Below are 16,523 nucleotides of genomic sequence, written 5' to 3' on the forward strand. Positions count from 1 at the left end.
AGGATTTTTATTGTACAGGAAGGCATACCTTCCTGTACAAAAGCAACGCTTAGCTCCTTATTCAAAATGTTGGTGCTACTCCTGCAGAGTACATAGGGCCCCATTATAAAGAATGGAAGGCCCCTTTTAACGCTTGCTCTTGAGCAGGCATTAAGGCCCATATTTATACTTCTTTAGCGCCGGATTTGCATCATTTTTTGACGCAGAAGCGAAAGCAAATTTACAAAATATCATTGTATTTTGTAAGTTTGCGCCACTTTTGCGTCAAAAAATGACGCAAATGCGGTGCTAAAAAAAGTATAAATATGGGCCTAAGTGCCGTAAAAAATGGCGTAAGGAAATCTCATAGATTTCCTTACGCCATTTTTCCAGCTCCCCTAACGGGGGAACCCCCATTTTGCATACATTATGCCTGGTGCAGGCATAATGTAGCACAAAGGCATACAGAGTGGCGCAATGCATGCATTGCGCCACTCTGTAAATATGGCACAGGGATTTTGACCTCGTTGGGCCACATTAACGTCAAAATAAATTACGTTAATGTGGTGCAAGGTGGCGCTAGGGGCCTATAAATCAGCCCCATAGTTTTTAAGGTACACTTTGGAGCAGTATTACTACGTTTTTGGGCAAAACAGTGCAGCAGCAAAACTTGCTGCGTTGCCTGAAAGAGGGTGAGCTAAAGAATGTCATATGTACTAAGATATAACACTGTTTCTCTCTTCCTGGTGCACTGTAGGTTACCTTGTGCTAATGGCCAAAAACATTTTCATTATAGTGCAAGAGTGTGTATTTGAAGGTAGTTTTTGTTATGGATCAGTACCGTTCTAGTACCAACATGTTTTCTTCCAAGTATGTTTGCTGTACAGTCTAGCACACGTGCAAAGTTGGAAACATTTGGAGAAAAGAAACCTATCCTCAAACTTTACCTGCCTAGAAGGATACATTTTTTGCCTCAAAATCCTGTCTACCTTTGTTAAAAGATTGGGCTTTGCATCAAAATCCATAGGTGGTTGCCTGGGAACACCCGTGATCCGAACCAAGGATCGCCAGCCCCCTTGAAGCAAGATAGAACACAAAGAGCTAATTAGCGATACTTTATGGTTAGGATTTGCACTGGAAAGTAAATCCCAGAACAACAATTTGCACCGGTTTGCATCAATTTTGTTTTTCAAACATGGTACAAAGTGTTAGTAAATCAGCCCCATGGTGTACGTCCTCATATTTTTCTTTGAGCAATATTTCTGGGAATAAAGAAGGAATGGCAGGTTGCTCCTTATTAAGTAGAATCATTATGCAGTTACTGTAGCATGATATCAGGTAACAGCTTCTTATGGGATACTGATAACCCAAAAAGCCAAAAGTTATTTGGATAAATAGCCACATGCATATGTAAAAAAAATAGTTCAGTCCCCCTCCACCCGCCCACCACCCCCCCTGCCGGTATCACAGGTGTAATGTCAAAATGGTATCAGAATGATGTGTAAACCCATAGCAGTATTAACTGTATATATTTATTATATTGGTGAATAGCACCACTGTAGTTAAGGCAATATTGCACTTAGCCAAGGGAATTCAAAAATCATGTTTTGCAGCTAATATGTATATGTATGCATTAAGAAGCTCATGAATATGTTTCCCTTCTATGCAATAAAATGCCGGATATTTGCAGAACAGTTATGTCTCAGTTTGCAATAGAAAAGTACTTGGATCAGAAAGGTAGTAAGATTGGCAGGTTGGTGAGAGTTTCACTTTGAGACAGCCTATATACAATTAGGTGCATATTTATCAAAGTATGGTGCAGCAAGTCATCTTGGTGCGCTGCACCTCGCCATGGGGAAAGGGCATTAATGTGCTGTATTTAAGGCGATATGGCACATTCCTGTCTTTTCTTCTTTGTGGCTCCCTTCAGGCAGCCTAGTGCCAAAGCAGGCACCAAGCAGCATGGTTTTTGTGCAGGAAGATACACCTTCTTGCACAAAAACTATTCTAGGAGGCATATTCCTCTATCTACATATGCTGCAGAATGCAGCACACACAGAAAGGAGAAGTAACAAGGAGAAATAAAGGAAATTCTTCTTGCTACAGCTCCCCCGGTAAGGCTTAAGATTTTGTCACAGTCGCAGGTTTTAAAGTCCTTGTAAATCGCGGAATGCGTCAAAACCCTGATGAAACGCCTACCCAGGGCATAATAGTGCAACACAGCAAGTTGGCTAAACCAGGTTTATGAGTCCAATCAAAGCTACACAAAGTGGCTTCATAAATCTGTCTTAGAGGTTTGCGTTGCCCGTGTACCACATTGCATGGTGCAAACGGGATGCAGAGCTCTAATAAATATGCCCCTTAGGGGCATATTTATACTTTTTGATGCAAAACCGCACTAACGCAGTTTTGCATCGAAAGGTTTAGCACCGGCTTGCGCCAATCCTGAGCACCAAACGGGCACCATATTTATGGAAAGGCGCAAGCCGGTGCAAAGGGTGGGCTAGCGTAAAAAAAAATGACATTAGCCGGGTGGGGGTGGCGGTATGGGAGAAGGGAGTTTTGCACAAAAAAATCACGCTAGGCTGGTTGGAGGCAAAACAAAATGCCTCTAACCAGCCTAGCGTCATTTTCTGATGCAAAACCATCCATACCACATGCCCACCACCCCAATAGTCAGCACAGGGGACCAGTGTCCCCTGGGCATGGCCATTGCATCCTGTGCCATGCAAGGGTGCCCAAGGTGGGCCCCCGGTAGAACTTAATTAAAAAAAAAGTACTTACCTCTACTTACCTGGTATGGGGTCCCCCAACCTCCGGTGTCCCTCTGGTGTGGGTGGGGGTGTTCCTGGGGCTTGAGGAGGGCATCTGTGGACCTATTCCATGGTGTTTAACTATGGAAATGGGTCCACAGGTCCCCTAACGCCTGGTCTGACCCAGGCGTTAAATAATGGTGCAAAGCAAGCTTTGCACCATTATTTAGCCCTTCCTCCCACCCGTGCGTCATTTTAGCACAGGGGGTATAAATATGGGGCTATGGGGTTAGCACCATTTGTTTAGATGGGAACGCCTACCTTGCATCTCATTGACACAAGGTAGGTTCACGCATCTAAAAAATGGTACAAACTCCAATATTTTGACGTTAGACGTGTCTAACATCAAAATATAAATATCGAGTTAGTTTTGCCCTGAATTTCCGTTAAAAAAAAATGATGCAGATTCGGCGCAAATGGAGTATAAATATGCCCCTTAGATTGAAAAACATGAAACTGAAAACATAGGTTGATGAAAGAAAGCTCTTGATATTTTTGTACTCACTAAACATCTTTAGTGTATCCATTGGTAGAAAGCACCAGTACTGCTATTTTTTTAATCTAACATCTGGAAATTATTATTGCGATATGAGAAACATTGGCATGAAATTGTTTTTGTGAAGGACTTGAGATATTCAGGGAACAGTTGGGTTAGAGCCAGTATAGCCAAGAATAAAGGATGATGACCATTCATCGCTGCTTTTAAAAATAAAGCCATGTAGTACTTGATGATTAACATTCAAATAGCTACACCGGCATTTCGATATTTAACATTCCCAAATGGTAAAAAAAAAACATTCATAGCAGGTTATCTATAATTTTAAGACACAACCTTGCATGTACCTAGGGTGGCAGAAATGGTATGTTGGTACATATCTGCAATATTCTACTAAATAATTTACTTAATGGAGAGAGAGACAAGGAAGCATGACATTAAGGACAAGAAAGAACTCTGTAAATGTGCTCACTTGAGCACTGGCACACCTTCATAAGATATGTTCGCAAGGCTGGAAGATTAGGAAGTATGACATTATGTGGGCATACCTGTACTTTAACAGGGTAGAGACACGTGACTTGTCTTTATTCCAACAAATATCTTAGTAGGCAATGCAACAATGAACTTTGACAAATCTTGTCATCTAAAAAACTACTTCCAGTTTCTATAGAAAATACCTAGCAATGGGAAACCACAGGTAGTGGCTATTTCTGTTGACACACAGTTCTCAGTAGGTCAATTGCTTTCAGATCAAACATTTTATAACATTATCACCCAATACCAAGGGCATTACCATTAGTTAAGGCCCTCTCAAACTTTATAGTCCAGAGGAACAGGCATAGCTAAAAGCTATTAGAACATTCTACCCCTAAGGGCTCAGTATTCTAATTTAAATAGGGAGAAACTGGATGAGGATCATTCAAAGGTTGGAGCAGGTTGTCTCCAATGGAGATTGCAGTGTCCTAATCCTGTTTAATGGCAAGAGGTCATGCTAGCCACAAATTAACAAATATTTGTACAGTGGGATTTATAGTAATTGGTGTCAATGTCTAACCAGTAAGTAAGTGTGTGCGCAAAAAAATTAATGTTCTTTATACGTGTTAGACAAATATTCTTCATCAAGTCTTGTGTTTTCCCAGCCACTAATTACAGCCAACGAGGCTTGAGTTAAACTGTGCAGTCAGTCTTTTCAATTTTAGTTCACACCCCCAGGAAAGGATACAGTAGAGAGAATATAGGTCCATTTGTACGAAAGCTTTTTCCCATAGACTCAGAATGGGTAAAATCCTTTGGTACATCTGGCCCATAGTGTCTAGTTCATAGATTTTGCATTCTATTCTAAAAAACAGAATTGTCAATTTTTGGAACATTGTTTTAGTTTTCATGTATAATATGTAAGCATTCAGGCCCAGATTTGACTCAGCGAAGTTGCTGCGCTGCCTTGCATCAAAGGAAGAGAGAAAAATGCTCCATCTCTACTAATATATAGTAAATTTTTCTCTCGCCCTTTGGTGGCGCACGTTTAGCTACTATGTGCAAATGCATACACACTTGTGCCAAAGTATGTGTGTGTTCTCTGAAGCATAAGCTTTGTACTGGAATGGCACCTCTCCAGTTCTAAAACTATCCTTTAATACTTTTATTCACTTTGTATGTGTGCTGTATAATGCAGCACACGAGCAAAGTTGGAAAAGTAAGAGAAAATGAAAACATTTATACTTGTGCCTGTCTCGAGAAGGCATAAGGTTTTGGCTTAAATCCTTGTCTGCAAATGTTAGTAGACACAGATCTGCCTCAAAACCCATGTATAGTTGCATGAGATTGCCTATGTTTCACCCATGGAATGACCACTTGATACAAAGTAGTGCATACTTTGGGGAACTCTCCAAAAGAATTCCTGGTTTGTGTTGTATAGAAAATCCCACCCCAACACTTTGCATTGGGTTTGCGGTATTTGTGTGATGCAACCACAGCGCAAAGGGTTGGCAAATCTGGGCCTCAGTTATAAAGTTTTTCGTAGAACAGTTATGCATAATATTTACAGAATCATACAGGGAGGATAAAAGAGAAGCATGTTAGGGAAACAGGTGATTACCTATTGTGCTCACCTTTGTGTTTGCCTTGTGCCAGGCTTAGATGTGGAGGCATGAAGTCTAGAGGTGGCTGTTTCGCCACAGAGAGTCTAGTCAGTCAGTCTTGCTGGTGTTTCTAATAATGCTATTAATTCTGGGACTTAAAGAGCATAATTCTAAAAGGTTGCCAAGGTCGCACATAGAGACTACATTTTTACTTGTAGAGGAGGAACACATTACAGAGAGTTGGCTTAGAAGTAGCTGACATTATTTAGGTGCAGAAAGCCTTGAGCAAGATAAAACGTGTTGGCTGTGAGGACTGTTGATACCTTGGCCCAGATGTAATAAGATTTGGTGCAACACTGCAAGACAACTTGCTGCATCAAATGGAATGCACCGTATTTACTCATATATACTGCATTCCTGCTCTCTCTTTTTGCTGGCACACTAGGTGCTACCTAGTGCCAACGCAGGCACCCTTGCGCCATGGTGCAAGGGCACCTTTGTTGAAGGCAACATTGTTTTTGTACAGGGAGGGACACCTTCCTGTACATAAAAACACTCAAAGGTACTTTGCTCTTTCTACGTGTGCTGCAGAAGAAGCATATTTCTCTTTGTTACTCCTATGCTGGTATGGTGTACTATTTTGTTGCATTTCTAAGTTTAGTAAATCTGAAAATGCACCAAAAACCCTGGGTGGATGCGTGGGAACGCCCACCCTCCACCCATGTAACGCCTTCCCAATACGCTGCCTTGCATTACCCCAGATTTATCAAGCCACGCAGAGCCTCGGAAGGTGGCTTTACGTAGGTTAGTAAGTCTGACTTAAAGGCTTGTGTTAGCTTTTGTGAATGTAGTGCCAACACAATCCCCTAGTAAATCTGGCCCGTATGTTGAATAACTGAAGAAGATATGTTTGAAATGGTAAAGAATGAGCAATAAAAAGAATTGGAAGGAGCATTCCAACACACCTCAGGGCTCTCTCTCTATTTTCTACTGCACATGCATATTTTGCATATATGGTGTTCTTCTTGTTTATTGAGTACATAGAACTTAGGCCCGTATTTATACTTTTTGACGCAAAACTGTGCAAACGCAGTTTCGCATCAAAAAGTTTACTGCCAGCTTCCGCCATTCCTGAGTGCAAGCAGGACACCATATTTATGGAATGGCGCAAGCCGGCAGTAAGGATCGTGTAGCATCAAAAGAAAAGACGCTAGCCGAGGGGGGTGGCTGTAGAGAGAAATGGCTTTAGGGCACCAGAAATTAAACTAGGCTGGTTAACGCCAATATATATGGCGTTAACCAGCCTAGCGTCATTACTTGACGCAAAAGAACCCAAAATGACTCCTGTCTTAGTAAAGGCAGGAGTCATGCCCACAGCCCCCATGGCCATGCCCAGGGGATCACTGTCCCCTGGGCATGGACCCAGTGCCATGCAGGGAGGGGCTATGTAAGTGGCTCCCAATGGCACAGGCAATAACTTAATATAATACTTACCTATACTTACCCATGATGGGGTCCCCGTCCTCTGGTGTCCCTCTGTTGTGGGTGGGGGAGTTCCTGGGGCTTGTGGTGGGTGCCTCTGGGCCTATTCCCTTGTGTATGGCCAAGGAAGTGGGTCCGCAGGTACCTTAACGCCTGGTCTGACCCAGGTGTTAAATAATAGCGCTAAGCAGGATTAGTGCCATTATTTAGTCCCGCCTCACACCCGTGCACCATTTTTACAAGGAGGGATAAATATGGCGCTACGGGCAAGCCCACCTTGCATCTCATTGACGCAAGGTGGGTTCACGCATCCAAAAAATAACAATAACTCCAATATTTTGACGCTAGACGTGTCTAGCGTCAAAATATAAATATGGAGTTAAGTTTGCTACAGATTTGTGTTAAAAAAAAAAAAACAGTTGGCACAAACGGAGTATAAATATGCCCCTTGATTCTTCGATTCATTGGCTATTCTATTAACTTTTGAAATTGTCCTCTCAATTTTATGAGTTACGATTTTGCCCTGGTTAAAGGTTCCCTCAACGTCATTTATTGATTTAAGATAAATTACCAAATAAGTCATTTGCCTGACCCAGGCTTTACTAAAACTGTATCCTACTATTTTTTATGATCTGGCTTTTCAGAAATGTGCTTGTTGCATCCTAGCCAATAAAGGATAGGAAAAACACATTTAGGCAAATATGTCTTTATACAGAATACCTTGCTAACATAACTCTCTGTTTCATTTGTTAGTGATCTCCGACCATGATGACTGATTTGTATTGAAAAGCACAGGGTTATCCTAAGTTATTTTCCATTTACCTATTTTTACTGTAGAAAAATAATGGATAATGCAACACCGGGAAGAAATAAATTGAAGAACAAATGGTATATGTTGCATCCAGAAGGACAAACAATATATTCATGAAGCGTTACTGAAAGTTCAAAAGGGTAAACATCACCCATTCAAACATATCAACTAGACTCTCCTGTATGTTTCCCAATCCTATTTTCATAATGCCCAAATTCAGTTTCACAGAAAACTGATAGATAGAGCATTCTATAATTGAGGATTCAGTTACTTTGTATGCACTGAAGAATCCGCATATGAAGTTACTTACTGCCTTAAGGATTAGCTCAAAGCTTCTTGGTGAGGAGAGCAGGGCCATGCTGTTTGACACCATTGAATGATATGAGCAGTAAGAGAACAGTACATTGAGAAAGTGGTACAATTACTAGAAATGTTCAGTGGAATGAGATGTGTTAAAAACATGAGGACTGATGTGTGTGCATTATTTACTTCTGAGTATTTTCCATTTTTTACAGTGTAAAATATTCAGATTAGTTCAATAAAAATAAAACATATACCAATGAACACTGCTTAATAATGCCTAAAATAGTTTCTGAGTATCACTGGCTTTGTCATAATGCTTACACACCAGTTAAAAGGAGACATAAAGCCTCCTCAAAAAAGGTCTCATTAGTGTTCTTGTCATTTAAAATAGGACCTTCTTTCATGCTATTGACAAGCTTGAAATTAGCCATAATATTTCTAAGGAATTATTTCTTTTTATTTATGTTCTTTTTAAAAAAAAAACGTTTACATTGAATTTCATTTCCAATTATTTTGCTTCTGAAAAGGCAATTCAATGAATATTAGCCATGTGTCAGTCCCCCTATATTTTTGATTCCTTGCATTCAGATACAGTACATCTAGATTGTCTGGATTAAGCCGCTAAAAATGTGAGGGACACTATAAGAGTAAACATTATAGTTGCTATTTACAACATGGTTTTTGTTGTTGTTGTTGCACCAGACAGCGAGGTGTAAGAGCGATGCAAACCGTAAGACACATTTATGAAGCCACCCAAGGCCACTTTCTATGGCCCTGAGTGGCTCCATAAATTTGGAGTAAGGCGTTGCAGCACAAATCGTTGCATTGTCTTACTTTGCCCTGGGAAGGTGTTGCATGGGTGTTCCCACAGAACTTCCAGGGTTTTTTACGCATTCCCAGATTTGCTAGAACTGGTAAACCTGGAAATGTGCCAAAAAGATACGCCTTCCCACCCGAGGCGTAACAAGGAGAAATATCTTTAACCCTTCTCTTTATTTCCTCTTTCTATGTGTGCTGCATTTTGCAGCACACATAGATAGACGAATTATGCCTCTCAGAATTGTTTTTATACAAGAAAATGACCCTTCCTCCCAAAAACAATCCGGCATGCAATGTAGGCACCCTATGTTGCAAGGGTGCCTGTGTTGGCACTAGACTGCCTAAAGGGTGCCAGCGCAGACATAAATGCAGGAATATTCCATATTGCCTTAAATACGCACATTCCTGCCCTTTCCCTGTAGCGCGGTGCAGCACAGCAAGGTGACTTGCTGGCCTGCGTGACATAAACAGGCTCCTTCATACCTAACTATGAAATAAAGGTTCAAATTGTTTAAGTAACCCATAATTATTTTTAAACGTACTCACAATTCTCTCAGCTTTCTTTTAAGTACCATGCCTGCTCTACAGTGTAGCAAATTCCTACTTCAAACACAGTATTCAGCTCCTAGGATAATGGAGAATAAGAAACAATGGGGCATATTTATAATCACCTTGCGTCACATTAATGCCATTATTTTTTATGTTAATGTGGCCCAACGAGGCAAAATTCCCGTCGCTGTATTTACAGAGTGGCGCATTGCATGCATTGTGCCACTCTGTAACCCTTTGTTCTTCATTATGCCTGCACCAGACATAATGTATGCAAAGGGGGCGTTCTCCCTCAAAATTGTAACTCTTGTAACTCTTCAGGGAACAGGATTTATGTAAACGGGATCAGACATATGAAAGGAGGCTTTCAGATACTGTTAAATTACAAAGAGGCTCCAGTTATTACGCACTTATAGAATGTATGACCACTTTATCTCAGAAGTCAAAAAAAAGATGCGCACTCTTTCTTTTTCTCATGAGCGACTTAACAAAGCAGTGATCAATGTGTAATTCTTAGTTGGTGTTCCCTGAGTAGGTCAAAGTGAAAAAGTATTTTTTCTTTGCCTCTCAGAAAAGGAGCGAAAAGCATGAACAGGAAGGACCCTGGGTCTAACACATAATATGGATATTAATTGTACCTCATAATTGTATTCTATCCAATCTGGGATTATTCCAAATATACAGTCCTGTGATAAGAAAAAAGATTGTAAACGTAGTAGGTGTCCATCACATTGCTCAGTACAGATTTATAAGTAGATAAACGTGCTCTGTAGGGTAATTCAATTTAAAATGCCAGTATACATACTACAGTTGTGACTATTGGTTTGGCATATACTGCTTTCTATTCTAAAACCTAGATGCAAACGCAGTGTTTTGTGAAATGCAATTTTTTTCTTCAACTGGTTATAGGAGTAGTTCTCTTTTTTTCAAAATCCTGTGCCCTTATTTGCTGCTTATTGACATAAGCAATAAGTACCCCTCTGATTAATGGTATATAAATGTCTGTATCTCGTACATAATAATGGTATAAATGGTGACACTGTACAAAAATGTAAGACCGAAATAAAAGTATCTATATATTATTGTATTAACTGTATTTATTAGCTCAAACTTCGTCTGTGAATTATGTATTTTTATGCATAGTGTTTCGGATAGTGGTAGTGAATGTGTACAATTTCCATACTTTTAAAGAGAGCTGAAGTAACTCTTTTATAACATTAACAAACTCTGCTTTGGGTTAGGTTTTACCAGCATATAAGTCTGGTAAACACAGAGGGCAACAAGTGTGATTTAGAAACATGTAGTGTTTATTTGAGATGTGGACTTCGGGCCATCAGACTGATGCTGTTTAAAGATCACTCATTTGAAATATTCACTGTGAGTTTGAAGGGGGCGAACTTCCCTTTTCTTGCCTACACTTTTTCATTGTGACACTGAGTTGAGTGATGTCAAATTGTTTGGCTCACCCTTACCTCATGAGCTGTCGTCCCATTTCGGTTTGCACTAAAATGTAAAGGAGAAGCACACATATACTGTATGTAAATAATTGTCATTTGCTTACAAGTGCCATTGATTGTCCTTGCTGGTAAAAATAATCTTTGAAAAAAATAATGCTAAGTATGTTATACATTGTTTGCCTGGAAAGTGCTGGACAGGGACGATACCTATTCTAGTTTTCTACTGATTCAGCATACAGGAGTAGTTTACTTTTCTGCACTGTGGTGATCAGGAATAACTGCATTTTGTTGGACAGTGCACACCAGTAAACAATGTCTGATCTATGAAAATAAAATGTTCTACATTTACATAAGTAATTGCCATACAAGTGTCATTGGCAGTGTAACTACACTATCACTACTCCTCTTATATCATAGAGTTTGATATGAGAAATGGCCTTAAAATGGTGGCTGAATTAGAATAACAAATTTCTTGTTTACTTTAATACTCATTAAAACATTATATGGACTGAAAGGGGGATATCACAGCTTTGCACATGCTCAGAATATACTGAAACATTTTAACAATCATTATCTTTTTTATGAATGACAAACATCACTCACTCTATACCATGGTAGTGTGTAGGACAGCCAAGGAAAATTCCACTTCACCTTTGTGAGTTAAATGTGGTTCTCCTATCCTGCCAGTAGAATTGCAAAGCTATCTCTAACAGAATAATTTATATAGATATACACAAATATTTTAAGTATGTTGCCACAAATTAAATCGTTTTACAGCTAAAATGAATCATTAAATGTATTTTGATTGTTACTGTATATCTCATTTGCAAATACATCTTTCCCTCTGCAGTTTACATTAAAATCTGTACAAGCCACTATTAACAGAAATGAGGCTATAGACTACTTTTCACTGTATATTTTCTTAACTAATTATGCATACAAAATTTGAACAATTTGTGTTAGATTGCATCAGAAATGATTATGAATGAATAGAATTGTGCTGTTTTCCACTTAACAGTGGTTGATTGTGGTATTATCCTATTCATGAGACTCCACCTCACTTCTCTTATTTAGAGGGGTGTCAACTGCATTTCCCAGAGTACATTATTAAAATGATGGAGACTTCTTCTGCTTGCAAATTGCTCTTTAGCTCACTTGTGGCTTCAAGCGTGGCACATCAAGTATTAAAAAGCTCATTCATATTTTGAAGGGAAAAGATTTGTTCATTTTCGGAAAGCAAGTATATTCAAACTGTACTAGTATCTTAATAAAAATACAGCAGTCTTAAACCCATTTTAAGGAGTCTAATTTATTTATTTTAATTGTGTTGATAACTTTGCAGATTGTTCTCCAGATATTAAAACTGTTATAGGTTCATGGCATGTCCGTCATAGGTTTACCTTCCAGAATCCAAGCAGTCATTAGAATGTTCTATAGCCTTAGAACCCGCCGTAGCGGGCTCTACCGGCTATTAAAGGCCCGCTCCCCGCGTTAAATGCCCGAGCCGAAGGCGAGGGCATTTAACAAGGGAGAGGGACTTTAATAGCCGGTAGAGCCCGCTACGGTGGGTTCTAAGGCTATTAGAACATTCTGCCACACAGGGCAGAATGTTCTATTAAAAAAAAAAATGTTCAAGGAGCCCGAGGGGATTAAGATCCCCTCGGGCTCCGTGAGGCTTTGTTCACAGCTGTTGCTGTGAACAAAGCGAACATTGGAATGTTGGCGCTGCGGGCTTTTACCGGCCAGTAAAAGCCCGCGGCACTCCATTGTTTTCAATGGAGCTGCCAACGTTCCAATGTTCTAATACTTGTTAAATACCATTGAAAGCATTTAGGGGCACATTTACAATCTTTTGATGCAGGGCGGCGCTACAGGCTTTCTTGCTGCGCTGCCCTGCATCAAAAGAAAAGGACAGGAATGTGTTCTATCTACAAGATACAGCACATTCCTGTCCTTTTTCCCTGCGCTGGCTCACAGTGGGCTGCCATGTTCCAACACTGGCACCCTTGCACCATGGCGCAAGGGTCTCTGCGTTGCAAGGATGATTGTTTTGTGCAGGAAATAAAGGCATTTGTCCTTATTGCACCCCTTATTTGTCCTTATGCCTCCCCTGCCAGGTTTACAAATCATTGTAAGTCTGGGAATGTGTCAAAATACATGAGTGTTGCATTGGAACACCACTGCAACACCCATTGAATACCTCTTTGACAGAGTAAGGCAAAGCAGCAACTTGTACTGCATTGCATTACTCCATATCCACAAGGCCATGTAAAGCCATGCGGAGCAGGAGAATGAAAAGGAGAGGAGGGCGATGCTGACACTGGCATTGCAGTGCAACAGGCAAAAAGAGAAAAGAACGCTGATGTTGAGCAGGAGGAAGAAGGGGAGAGAAAAGCTGACACCATGGAGCAGGAAGAGCTGAGGAGTGGCTTGAGGCTGAATGGTGGATGCTGCCAGAGATGCTGCTGCAACCCGCCACAGCTCAGGAGAGATGTAGCTAGTGCAGTGAGTGAACAGAGTGAGTTGGGGAAACCTCTTACAACAAAGAGGGAATATCTGTAATCAAAAGGGGGAACGTTTAAGCTGCATTTATTGATGGAATAAGGGGTCACAAAGGGAAATGCTTGTGAACACAAGGGGAAGCACTTGAGAGACGTGTGGTGGTGAATACGGTGTACTATGGGAAGCACCCTGAGAGCACCCTTCTCTTTCTTTAAGTGTTGGAGCTGGTGACATATAGCCTTGATGTTCAGTTTTCTTTTGATTTAAATCCTACAACTTTTCCTTAACTGAAACCTTACTGTATTACTTTTGGGTACTTTCCTTGCTTTATCCCAACGACCCTGTAAAGTAAAGAAAATAGAGTATACTTACACACCTCAGGTGATTTTGTGACGGGAAGGACTATTAAGAAAGTAATCTACCATATTCACTGTACTATCCCTATTTTTCGGATGGCTCTGGCTGTGACACTGCAGGAAAGTTAAAAAAGTCAATCCTACGCCTGTCAAGATGAGAAAAAGAGTCAACCTCATCCTCCCCTCCTGGGACAGTATTTCTATGTATGAATTTTTGAATTTTATGTACCATCAGTATCATCCTAGTGTTCAATAAAGCAGCAAGATTTGCCGAAACACCAAGGGGCATATTTATACTCTGTTTGCACCGAAAGTGCGTCAAAAATTTTGACGCACAATCAGCGCAAACCCTGCCCCATATTTATACTTTGACGTCCGACCCCGCGGGCGTCAAAATTCCACCATGTGCGTCATTTTTTGGAAGGGGGAACCAGCCTTGCGTTAATTATATGCAAGGTAGGCGTTCCCGTCCAAAAAATGACTTTAAGGCCTGTGCCCCATATTTATACTCTGACGTCATTTTGACGCACAGGAGGGGGTGGGCCTTATAAAACGACGCACAGCCTGATGGGCGCCGTTTTTTAACGCCTGGGTCAGGGCAGGCGTTAAGGGACCTGTGGGCTCGGAAGGAGCCCAGAGGTGCCCTCCCCTGCCCCCAGGGACACCCCCTGCCACCCTTGCCCACCCCAGGAGGACACCCAAGGATGGAGGGACCCATCCCAGGGAAGTAAAGGTAAGTTCGTGTAAGTATTTTTTTCTGAATTTTTTTGTGGCATAGGGGGGCCTGATTTGGGCCCCCCTCCATGCCACTATGCCCAATGACCATGCCCAGGGGACATAAGTCCCCTGGGCATGGCCATTGGGCAAGGGGGCATGACTCCTGTCTTTGCTAAGACAGGAGTCATGTCAATGGAGATTGGGCGTCAAAAAAAATGGCGCAAATCCAGTTTGAGGCCTGAATTTTCCCTCAGACCTGACTTGCCCCATTTTTTGACGCACAACCCCCATTTTCCCATATGTCGGCGCTGCCTGGTGTGAGTAATTTTTTGGGACGCACACCAGTCTGCAGCGCCGGCTAACGTCATTCCATAAATAAGGCGCCCGCATGGCGCGTTGGAATGGCGTTAGCCGGCGGTAAAATTTTTGACGCACAACTGCGTTGGCGCAGTTGTGCGTCAAAAAGTATAAATATGGGCCCAAGCCTCCAAAACCATATTTCCGCCCTTCTTTCCCACAAGTGGTGTCAGAAGTGAGATTGGAGGAAATGGAGGCTTGGATGTCCAAAATGGCAGAAGGGCACCGAGGGGGAAAAAGCCAAGAAACTTTTTTTGCCTGTTGCCAAGAGGATAGAAAGACCTTCCAGACAGCCCTGATGGGACTGGTGGACATGATGGACAAGGTGGCACAGTCACAAAATGAAACAGTCTGTAGGCTAGCGATGCGTTGGGCAACAACGAGGGTACACTGCCTTTCCCTTGGTTGTGTTGCAAAAGTTCACGTAGGACCCTGATTTTCTTCTCAATAATATTGAATGTTTGGCTCAAACAGCTGCTTGGCCTACAGACAGATGCGGGCAATACTTAGGTATCCTTAGTGGTGACCTACAAACTGCTCGAAAGCACATTTTTTGGCATGTTAGCCCCACTTATTGGCTGGTATCTGATGTGATTTCGACTGAAAGTGCACTGGATCCCTGCTAACCAGATCCCCAGTGCCAGAGCTCTTCCCCAAAGCTGCAAAGTTGTTCTCCACAATTGGCACACTCTTTAGCACCCTCTGCCAGTCCCTAGAAAATGGTACCGCTAGAACCTACGGTAATAAGGAAAGTCCCTGAGGGCTGCAGCACCAGTTGTGCCACCCCCAGGGACCCCTCACCAAACCCACACAGTGCTGCCATTGCAGACTGTATATGGTGTGGTGGTGCAGGTAAAATTGAAAACATGACCTGTCACACCACCCTGCGTGCCAGGGCCGTTACCACTGCATGTGCCAGGTGTAAGTCACCCCTAAGGAATGGTGTTTCAAGACACATGTGAGGGCATATATGCATGAGCAGATATGCCCCTGCTATGTTTCTGTGGGTTCTGTGGATTCGTAGACATAGTAAGTGAAAAGAGAAGCCATTTTAAATACATGTGCTGGACACTGGTCATTATGAGTTTTTCCAGCTACATGATGGCTTCTCTGAATCCAGGGATGCTTGGGGGCATATTTATACTCCGTTTGCGCTGGAATTGCGTCGTTTTTTTTTACGCAATTCTGACGCAAAACTAACTCCATATTTATACTTTGGCGTTAGACGCGTCTAGCGCCAAAGTCCATGGAGTTTGCGTCATTTTTTAGCGTGGACACCTACTTTGCGTTAATGATATGCAAGGTAGGCGTTCACGTCTAAAAAATTGACTCAGAGGCATGTGCGCCGTATTTACACTCCCGGGCAAAATTCACACCCAGGAGTGGGCGGGTCAAAAAAAATGACGTACTGCCGCTTTTGCGCCGTTTTTTAGCGCTTGGAAAAGGCAGGCGTTAAGGGACCTGTGGGCTCTGAAGGAGCCCAGAGGTGCCCTCCCATGCCCCCAGGGACACCCCCTGTCACCCTTGCCCAACCCAGGAGGACACCCAAGGCTGGAAGGACCCATCCCAGGGACATTAAGGTAAGTTCCGGTAAGTATTTTTTAAAATATTTTTTGTGGCATAGGGGGGCCTGATTTGTGCCCCCCTACATGCCACTATGCCCAATGACCTGCCCAAGGGACAGAAGTCCCCTGGGCATGGCCATTGGGCAAGGGGGCATGACTCCTGTCTTTGCTAAGACAGGAGTCATTTCTATGGGGGTTGGGAGTCGAAAAAAATGGCGCAAATCGGGTTGAGGCAAAAA

This window comes from Pleurodeles waltl, chromosome 3_1 (genome assembly GCF_031143425.1).
Source record: "Pleurodeles waltl isolate 20211129_DDA chromosome 3_1, aPleWal1.hap1.20221129, whole genome shotgun sequence".
Classification (NCBI taxonomy): domain Eukaryota; kingdom Metazoa; phylum Chordata; class Amphibia; order Caudata; family Salamandridae; genus Pleurodeles; species Pleurodeles waltl.